General features: G+C 40.9%; 1 protein-coding gene across 3 annotated transcripts in view; it reads right to left on the reverse strand.

Annotated features, from left to right (window-relative positions):
- Window positions 1-607: 607 nt before the first annotated feature.
- The window catches only part of LOC111872830, an 81485-nt gene continuing 72095 nt past the window's right edge, over window positions 608-9997 (reverse strand). For all 3 annotated transcript variants that reach the window (XM_033754852.1, XM_023867037.2, XM_023867036.2), the window contains 2 exons: window positions 8299-8444; window positions 608-1144 (listed from right to left, as the gene is read on the reverse strand). The gene's annotated coding sequence lies outside the window, so the exon portion shown is untranslated. The remainder of the gene's footprint in view (window positions 1145-8298; window positions 8445-9997) is intronic.

Here is a 9997-nt window from a genome sequence, read left to right on the forward strand (position 1 = left end):
CGGGTCTGAATTTGATTAATTTAAACCGAGAGAGGGGGCTGAATGGAACGAATTCAACAGAAATTTTGAAGTTATGCAGCATATCGTCATTTGCTTGAAGACAGCGTGGAGGGGAATGGTAGCAGGTCCTTCCGGATACATAACAACCTGTAGCCAGCAGCCCAGTAAACATAATGCTACAGAAATCCCCTAGTATTTCCCTGACTTGAGTGATGTTGCTTTATTCATAATTTCAATTACACGTCAAAAACATAAAAACACCAATACATTTATTTTCACAATGATAAATGAAATGTTATGATAAAAGAATAGCTTCCGTAAGATTCGATTAAACAAAATTAATTCTGGATATCAAGCGGTTGCCATGTATAGAAACTGGCAGATTTCGACATATTGCAATGCTTAGAAGATTCTACAACGATCACAGATCGCAACGAAAATCTCAGAAATGCTTCTCAATATTAACGGGTTTTAGTGTAGTTTTAGAATTGGCTGATAAATTAGAAAATACATTTTACTAAACACAGACATATTAATAGTCACTTAGAATTACTGGGTTTTTGGACTTTGTTCATCGACCGATATTCTAAAGACTAGAGAACACAACATTACGGAAACTGGACCTGTTTCCATTCTCAGGTGACTGGGTGACACCTGCTCTGTTTGGTCCCTTAGAGAGAGCTAATTGAGATTGGTTCTTAGGTGGATAACACACAGAATCTTAATAATTCTGTGTGTTATCCAGCATCGTCAGAATCCATTATACTCTGTCACTTTGTATCATTTGTAGAAATATTTCTATGCATTACATTTTGCTGACAAAGCTAATAATTAATAGTAACTTTGGAAATTAAATCATTCCAAACTCACTGAAAGCCAGTAAATGCTTTATGCTTTATTTCACTATAATCTGAACTAGTTAAGCCCAAGATTTTGTTTACATCTTAACCTTATTTCTGTGAGACTTAACGTTTATTATTTATGGACGCACTCGCCCTCTTTCTTCCCTGAATTTCGTTAATAAGTACAGTCACTTAACTGGATAAATCGAAGCTGATATTCAAAGAAATTAACTCAAATTATGTATAACGAAGCAGGAAGTAAACTTCAGACGGTCTTCGGTTCTGTTTTTCAGAGATGAGATCTGTAAAAAAGGAAGTAAACAAATGACTGCTCGTACGACAGACTGTTATTATCATATTGCTCATGGTACAATGAAATCCTTTAAGCTCTCTAATGTCATTGCTTTTCCTTGCACCCAGATAGACTAATGCTTGCGATTGCTACGTAGTGAGATAATGGCATTTCAATTCCGTGACTCTGGTTACAATTAATTTGACATCTACACCATAATGTTCCTGCATGTACTGCGTAGTTTGTCGTTATTAATTTCCACTTTAGTGGACAGTCTCCATCTTGCTTCTGTGGTACATATCTCTGTACTAGATCTTACATGTTCTACAGAACACCTTTCGCTAATGTTCTCCTTGCCAGATATTTGTTTTTTTTTCTTTGGCGCTACAGCCTCAAATTGGGCCTTGGCCTACCTCAGATCTTAGGCATTTGGTAGGACACTTTAGGCGGGGGATCAGCTCTTCGCAAGGCAAAGGAGAGAAAGGAGAGAGAAAAGCGCACACACACAAACACTAAACATTCCTGCCCTGAGTTGAATTCGAACCCACGATCCAAGCTTCCGAGCGAGCGAAGACAGTGATGCCTTAGACCGCTCGGCTACCGAGACCGGCTAGATATTTGTTTACTGCACGCACAAATCTAATGATGCAATGCTAGATTGTAAGACTAAGCAGATGTTTTCCAAAGTTCATCATCTCATAAGTAGGCGATTTTACAGGTAGCCAAAATATTATGAAAGACCTGCTAAGGTTTGGATGTAACATTAAACTACACAATTACGTTTTTATATATTTTAGTATTCCAAAGTATTTATACGGATTATTTTGTCCCACTATAGAATGAATAACAGAGAACATGAAAATGCTGAATATTTATATTCATTCTTTCAAAAAATTTGTATTTTAGCGTCCTGTTACACTGATTCGCGTCCATGATGTGTATGTATTGACCGTCTTCTAGTGCACACAATCTCACTTGTCACTTCGCTACTGGTTTCGGCATCACTGTGCCATCCTCAGGTGTGTTATTCACGTTAAACTATTGCAGTGCTCGCCATCATGTGTCGTTTATAAAATGATTTAAAATGTATGTTCGTCATGTATTATAATAAAATTTATATATTAAAATTTGTTAAGATTTATCATCTTATACGTCGTATTTGAAACTCGCGTATTCTATCAATCTTCCGCTATGGGAAAAGTTCTTCCTCTATTTTGTGTATACTGTGTCTTGTGATGTGTCCTCGCACTCCAGAAAGTTGGAAAGTATTATTCGTCCCATTTCGGCAAACGTTCACTAAATTTATATATATATCATGTCATATACGGATTTTTATATGATGATATATTTTTGAGAATATTGATAAATGGCTATATGAGCTTCCTATAAATTTAAGACTTAATTTATTCTGTACTGTCGCATGATTTATTTACTATAGACCGAGTTTTGATTGATAATCGCATTTACTGGACTCTTACAACCGTAATTACTGGTAAATAGAGCTCTATCGCTAATTCACACACACTATAGTCCATCACAGCAAGCACTAACTTCCCAGTCTGCTGTGTCTTGACTGGTTGTTTGGTGACGGTTTGCAACTCCATAGAATCCTCACCTTCCTTTCTCATGTCCTCACTGGCCGGAGAGTATCTCACCAACTAACTCGACGTTGTTACGCAACGACTTACAAAATGGTGGATCCTCTGCCTCGCTCACCTCCATCAGGGGCGAGTGTCTCACACCAACCTCAGATTAGGACTGGTCTGTCTGCGTGCAGACTTTCTGTAGACTGGTTCGCTTCACGTCAAAGTCAAAGTTACTTTACGACTGGCGGTTTATCTCCACTCAATTCATCTTGGTTCCAAGCCCCTAGAAACCCTCGACCAGAGTTAATTTTCAGCTCAACTCTTGCGGTAATAATCCTCATGTAACATCCTCTCTGACGAGAATATGAGCTTGTCCCTCATCGGTATGCGTGGCCTCTCGTCTAGTGTATATTTCGCACATACTCTACGTTATTAGTTAATTTTCAGCTCAACTCTTGCGGTAATAATCCTCATGTAACGTCCTCTCTGACGAGAATATGAGCTTGTCCCTCATCGGTATGCGTGGCCTCTCGTCTAGTGTATATTTCGCACATACTCTACGTTATTAAAAATTCTTCCTTCTACATTGCACACAAGCACTCTATCAGTACTGATTTTTTAGAGCACATCATGCCTATCTTACGTAACTTATGCTACAACGGCAGCTGAGTCACTTGAACGTTCGTAAGCTTGACCATCGCCAAGTATAAGCTTCTTATATTTTCTAAGGTCGTCATAATATAGCCTCGGGATGGACCCAGTAGAAAGCATCTTCTCTTGCAGCTGCAATACTACACAGGCACGTAGCCACCGGAACAGACCACACAGAAGACGTTGCTCCCGGAAGTTCTTCTATTGTTGCATGCATAACTTTTGCTACTCTGGCCTTACATTTCGTGATCCATTGTTACATCACACTTTACACGAATAACTCTTCAGGTTAAACTGTTCCGGCTTTCAGAGCACATGCTACAATAACTTTTAGTGCATAGCCAACACAAAGTTTAATATAAATGAATTAAATAGTTTCGGAGACGAAGCAGCTTCAAGAGGCCTCCTCGTTGTGAGCTTCAAGCTGGTTTCTTGCTTGGCTTACAGTTCGACTATTGAGATGCAGGCGACGCAATTAATTACAGCGCTGTCGCTATATCCACACTTTACATTTCACTGTTACACACACTAGTATCGTCAGTCTATCACAGTCTCCACTATCCGTTTCCTGGCAAAGGATTTTAACACAGGGACTAGAACAGTCTCACCGAATTACACACTCCAGCACACGCGAAGTCTTTTCTTCAAAGTCCCAAATGAACTGCGCTTAATAATTCTGATACCTCAACTCCTGAATTCAATTTCTCTGCTCTAAAGCTCATATCCCGGCAGGCTGGGGTCTCGGAACCCAACTCAGTTCTACCTCTAGTAAAAGAAAGCCCAAGTTACTTTACGGCTGTCAGTTTACAGCCAATCAGTTCGTCTTGGCGTCAATCCCCTTGAGAACTACGACCAGAGTTTCTTTCCCAACTGAACTGTTGCGGTAATAGACCTTATGTCACATTCTCCCTAACCAGAAGATGGGCCTGTATCTAATGAATATGCTCCGCCTTTCGTCTAATGTACATTTCACGCATATAGTACGTCACTAAAAATTCTTCCTTTTACACTACACACAAGCCCTCTGTCAGTACTGGCATTGCAAAGCAGGTCATGTCTATCTTACGTATCATCCAGTCCTAGTCAAGTCTAATTCAAAGTCAAAGTCACAATGCCACTGACGGTCAGTCAGTCTGTCTGTCTTCGTGTCGAGCTCCGACTGGGGCTCATGACCAGATGCTTCTTTTTAGATGAAACTTACTGTCCTGTCCATGTGGGGCGACCTCTCTGACGAGAGGTCGGGTCTGTCATTTGTCAGTTATAGTTGACAGTATTAGTCCATTGTCATTATGTACATTTATTTACAATTGAGTCTTAATATCTAGTATGTATAATACGTGTATATACAAGGCCTCTGTCAGTCTAGGCTCAGTAAAGCAGATTATGCAGAGATTTGTTTACAACACAGTTGCGTAGCAACGAGCGCGACGCGGGTCCACAGAAATCACCACTCTTCTACTGTTGAGCGTGCGCTTCCACGGGAATATATTTACTGAGCCGTTGCCTAGCAATGAACTATTTTGACTTTCAGGCGCCATATTACAATATCAGCACGATGGAAATGAGAAATTCTTTAGGAGGGGAACAATATTAGCGCCAATGGGGAGCTTTTAAATTTTATTTCGGCACAGTTCTAAGTGCACTTAAATCTATGTCGACATCAAACATTTTCTTGTGAAGAATCACGAAACTTGAAATTATACATCAATATGTCGGCACCTTGTAAACACATCTAGAGATTGATGTATTAAATGTTTATTTCAAGCACTTACTTTCCTTAAGTTAAGGTAAAATTTACCCTGTCCATTAAGGCCGCGCCATAGCTCAAGCGGCTAGCCGCTGGCTTCCCACCGCGGCGGCCCGGGTTCGATCCCGGGTCTGGTCAAGTGGGATTTGTGGTGGACAAAGTGGCGCTGGGCGGGTTTTCTCCGAGTACTTCGGTTTCCCCTTCCAATCTTCATTCCACCAAATTCTCCATCATCATTATCACCCGGGGTAGGCTGCAATAAGCCAGTCTGTGGCCGCCGTGCCGAGCGGACCCAGTTGGATTCCACCTCCCGCTAAGCGAATTACGCTGAGCACAAGTGGACTTACAGCTTCATGCATTTGTAACCTCGAACCGGATGGAGATGGGTGTCAGCTTTGCGCCTACACACCAGGAAATCGAACTCCGATTCTAGGGTGGTTTAACCTGTAGTCCAGCTTCTATACCGGTTGAGGTATCCTGGCTCTTTTCCATGTAGTGACTTAACTACAAAGGCCTGTCCCTTTTCCATCCTGAATAATTTACATTTCCACATATGAACTATTCTATATCCTAGCATTCAGAGAACATTCCGAGGTTTCATACTGAGCCAATCCCTAATCTGCACGTTGCTTACCGTCACCATTCTGTGGCACGCCCTTCATTTTCATTACTTCGAAGAACTCCATGCAGAATGGAACTGTTTATGCTACAAGCTGGAAGGTCGCGGGTTCAAGTCCCGATGAGGGCATTGGATTTTTTTTCAATTTACATAATCCTCCCAGCCGTACTATGGCCCTGGGGTCGACTCAGCCTCTAACAGAAATGAGTACCAGGAATATTCTTGGGGTAAAGAGAGGCCTGACAGCCTTGCCGCCATCTATGAGCCGATTGTCTAGAAAATGTGGGAACCTCAACATCTCACAACCCTATGGGCCTCCACGGCCTGTTGCAGGGATACTTTTAGTTTTTACTTACTTTTTTTATACGTACATACACATCGGCTTTGTTTTAGAATAAGTGGCTTAAAATTCTGTCGTCCTTTAATTATGCTGATGTGAAACACTTTGTAGAATGGAATTATGAAGTAGTTATTTGTGTGTCCTTTAGCTAAACACTCGAATTATAATGGCACGACGCAGATAGTGCGTCAGGTAAGGAATTGAAATGCCACATGATAGAACACCACTGTAAACAATATTAGTATTTTATCGGGAAGCTAAATTAGTCCTTCTGTATTTCAAAACAGAGTCTGCACTGCTATAAATGTCATAACATTATTAACTGAAGGCAGTTGAAACACGCAAATGTACCCTTGCCTCCAGAGCACGATATAAGTAACATTTCTCGCTACAATCCATCCTTCGGCAAGTTTATAACTTATTATACGAGAACAAACACATGCACACTGACTCATGTAAAGGGATACTGTGGTAATCTAAGAATAAGAACATAGGGCTTTAATGTGTCTTGGAAATATTATCAAGTGATACAGTGACTACAGATGGGGGTTTAGATGGATAATAGGATTAACGGAGCACAAATCACCATTATCCAGACTGTTCTCAGCTTGTCACAGCCTCCAGTAGTCGTTACCTGGTTACGGTCTTCCAACAAGGGACATTTCTCACGCCCATATGGCTCATGAACAGCACTCGCTAACCGAGGCCTCAAGAACTGACTCGCTTGAAGTCGAAGTCAAATTTATGTTACGACCAACAGTCAGCCGGTCGGTCTGTCTTCGTGTCAAGCCGCTTTTGGGGCTCAAGAAGAGAATCCAGAGGAGTGTCAACAGACAGAATCTTCTTAGGAAAGGATATGATTCAAATAGAGTTATTTTACCAAAAATGATGATGATGATACATTTTATTTCTTATAAACTAATTCATCTTTCACGCTTTGTTCGGTTCGATACTTTAAGAGTATTTTTTTATTGCTAGGGGGTGGGAGTAAGTCCCTTGTACTGCGGCCACTTCTGGCCTATTGTACCAGCCCCAGATGATAGGTGAGGGTGATTGTGGAGCAATTGGTGGAATGAAGATTGGCAGGGGAAACAGAAGTACTCGGAGAAAACCTGCCCCAGCGCCACTTTGTCCACCACAAATCCAACTTGACCAGACGTGGGATCGAACTCGGGCCGCGACGATGGGAAGGCAGCTAGTAGCCGCTTGAGCTGTGGCGCGGCCCTTAGAAACTTACTATTGGAGCAAAGAACCTTGTTTTGCAAGCGCTGTAATTTCAAAAGGTAAATATCTACAGCAAATTCCCAGGTGTGAGAAGCATTAGTCATTAATTAGTGCTTTATGGAGGGTTAGTTTAATGTTAGAGCTTAATCGCTCATTTTTTAAACAGGAATATTAAACACTGCTTGCACTAGTACTTCTACTATTACATAAAGTAGATNTGGGATCGAACTCGGGCCGCGACGATGGGAAGGCAGCTACTAGCCGCTTGAGCTGTGGCGCGGCCCTTAGAAACTTACTATTGGCGCAAAGAACCTTGTTTTGCAAGCGCTGTAATTTCAAAAGGTGAATATCTACAGCAAATTCCCAGGTGTGACAAGCATCAGTCATTAATTAGTGCTTTATGGAGGGTTAGTTTAATGTTAGAGCTTAATCGCTCATTTTTTAAACAGGAATATTAAACACTGCTTGCACTAGTACTTCTACTATTACATAAAGTAGATATTGAAGGAGCAGCGCAGGAAACGCCGCTCGCAGCGCCACTCTCATCTATTATACGTGTTCTATTGTTGCATCATTATTTTTGTGCCTTTACCTAGTAACCACGGTCTGTCCTGGTTTCCAGCACATTTCCACAATATTTTTTCTACCTTTCAGGAAGGCAAAACCGTGTCATTGCAAGATTTGAGGTTTTCACAGTGGTGACTATGAAGAATACCGTCCTAGAAAACGGAATTCTTCAAAACTAATTAAGACCTTGCATGCTAGTAATGAGATATCTTAGAATCACTGATCGTTTGCTCTGAAACTTTGTAGTATTTACTCTGTTAAAATTCTCTTGCCGTTTCTGGCATATATTTGATCCATTCGGCATTAAGAACTTTACTGAAATTACCATGATAGGCCTGCTTGGAGAAGACACACAATATATTAGAATATTCCATGCAAAATGATCTCTCAAGTGTACATAATGTAGGACATGTACGCAGTTATTACATACCAATGCAGTGGTCGTGACGTGGCATTCTTAACGGACGGATTGTCTACTATTCACAAGCTTGTGCAATCAGACAGGGGCTTCCCCATACGGAAGATCTGCCTTTCCCGCAGTCGAAATGTAATACTTGGACGATGAGTGGAGTGTCCCTGCAAAGAAGGAAACACGGGTGAAACACTGTCTTAATAAACCTCTTACAAAATAAATGCTGATTATTGCTAAAATGTTATCTAATTAGCACATAAGAATACTTACAGAATCAAAATATGTTATTACGAGTACTAAATACACTTGGCCGTCGACTTACGGCCGACTTCCGTTCTGAATGACAGGTCGTAAGCCGATCTGGTCGTATGTCGGCCATATATTTATTAACAGTATTTTTTAACCTTTCTAATCTTTTTATCATCTTTATAATTTATTTTTAAAAACTTTTATATTTTAATCATCTTTTATTTTTCATTTTTTTTTTGTGGTCGTAAGTCGACGACCAAGTGTAATATGGATATATTTCGGATTAAGTTAAATGAAAATTTTTAATTTACAAAGCTAATAACGACAAATTGAAGATTGGTCAGTAATAGTAACTGGAACTTGTGCACATGCGTCTGACTCACTTCGAAGTGCACTTCCATGACGCCACATGGTATTTAAGATGCATCCAACCCCCCCCCCTCCGCCCACCCAATTGGAAATATATATTGTGTGATACCATTTTATTTGTTTGTTTATATATATATATTTATTGCTTATTTAAAGACACTGCTAATATTTCTTACTATATAACTTTGAATTATACCATGATTTAACGAATGGTATACTGTATAGGATGTGGAGGGAAGCTGTTGTGGCCTAAAATGAGGTAATAAACCTGTATCTTCCTGGACGGAGAAAAATTACCAAAAGTCTCTTTCAATATGGCCATATCAACTTCGAGATATACTGATCGATCGCCTCAAGAACAAACGCCCAACCTTTCGAGCTCAAACCTCTTACTGGGAGCAGTTCGATCTGTACCATTCAGACTCATGAGCAGTGAGTCTACATTTCGATATTATCAGCGAAACTTGTATGGAATCTCATTCTCCCACTGCACTTCCCAAATGAAATAGATTTCCAAACTGTGTAACTAATAAGGAGGATGAGGTTGGAAGGGCATGTAGCACGAATGGGTGAGACGAGAAATGCGTATAGGACATTGGTGGGAAAGCCAGAAGGAAAGGGACCATTGGAAAGACCAAGGCCTAGGTGGGTGGACAGTATTAAAATTGATCTTAGAGAGATAGGATGGGATGGTATGGATTGGATTGATCTGGCGAAGGATAGGGACCAGTGGAGGGCTCTTGTGAGCACGGTAATGAACCTTCGGGTTCCATTAAATTCTGGAATATTCTTGAGTAGCTGTAGAATTGGCGGCTCCTCCAGAAGGGCTCAGCTCCATGAGTAAGTAAGAGCAAGTGTAACTAGTATTTCGAAAAATACACATATACAGAGCGAAAGCTGAATGTTAGTTCAAACTGTGGTTAAAATTTCAACACTATTCTACATGTAAGATATAAACGCGGCCGCGCCATAGCTCAAGCGGTTAGTCGCTGGCTTCCCACCGCGGCGGCTCGGGTTCGATCCCAGGTCTGGTTAAGTGGGATTTGTGGTGGACAAAGTGGCACTGGGGCAGGTTTTCTCCCAGTACTTCGGTTTCCCC

This window comes from Cryptotermes secundus, unplaced genomic scaffold (assembly GCF_002891405.2).
Source record: "Cryptotermes secundus unplaced genomic scaffold, Csec_1.0 scaffold79, whole genome shotgun sequence".
Classification (NCBI taxonomy): domain Eukaryota; kingdom Metazoa; phylum Arthropoda; class Insecta; order Blattodea; family Kalotermitidae; genus Cryptotermes; species Cryptotermes secundus.